The sequence below is a fragment of the Sinocyclocheilus grahami genome, unplaced genomic scaffold (assembly GCF_001515645.1).
Source record: "Sinocyclocheilus grahami isolate Dianchi unplaced genomic scaffold, SAMN03320097.WGS_v1.1 scaffold631.1, whole genome shotgun sequence".
Lineage (NCBI taxonomy): Eukaryota > Metazoa > Chordata > Actinopteri > Cypriniformes > Cyprinidae > Sinocyclocheilus > Sinocyclocheilus grahami.
The window spans coordinates 199,326-199,599 of record NW_015505810.1 but is presented as its reverse complement, the minus strand read 5'-3'; the positions used below and the strand labels follow the sequence as shown (position 1 = coordinate 199,599).

The following is a 274-nucleotide window of genomic DNA, read 5'->3' as shown; positions in this document are numbered from 1 at the left end:
CACACACACACACACACACACACACACTCACTCACTCACTCCCACTCAAGCTGTCGCTCACACACACACACTCACTCGCTCACACACACACACACACACTCAAGCTGTCGCTCACACACTCACACACACACACACACACACACTCACTCACTCACACTCAAGCTGTCGCTCACACACACACACACACACCCACTCGCTCACACACACACTCCAGCTGTCGCTCACACACACACACTCACTCGCTCACACACACACACACACACTCAAGCTGTCG

General features: G+C 54.0%; 1 protein-coding gene across 2 annotated transcripts in view; it reads right to left on the bottom strand.

Annotated features, from left to right (window-relative positions):
• The window catches only part of LOC107558073 (hook microtubule-tethering protein 3), a 30,223-nt gene that overhangs the window by 5,254 nt on the left and 24,695 nt on the right, over positions 1 to 274 (bottom strand). The window lies entirely within an intron of this gene.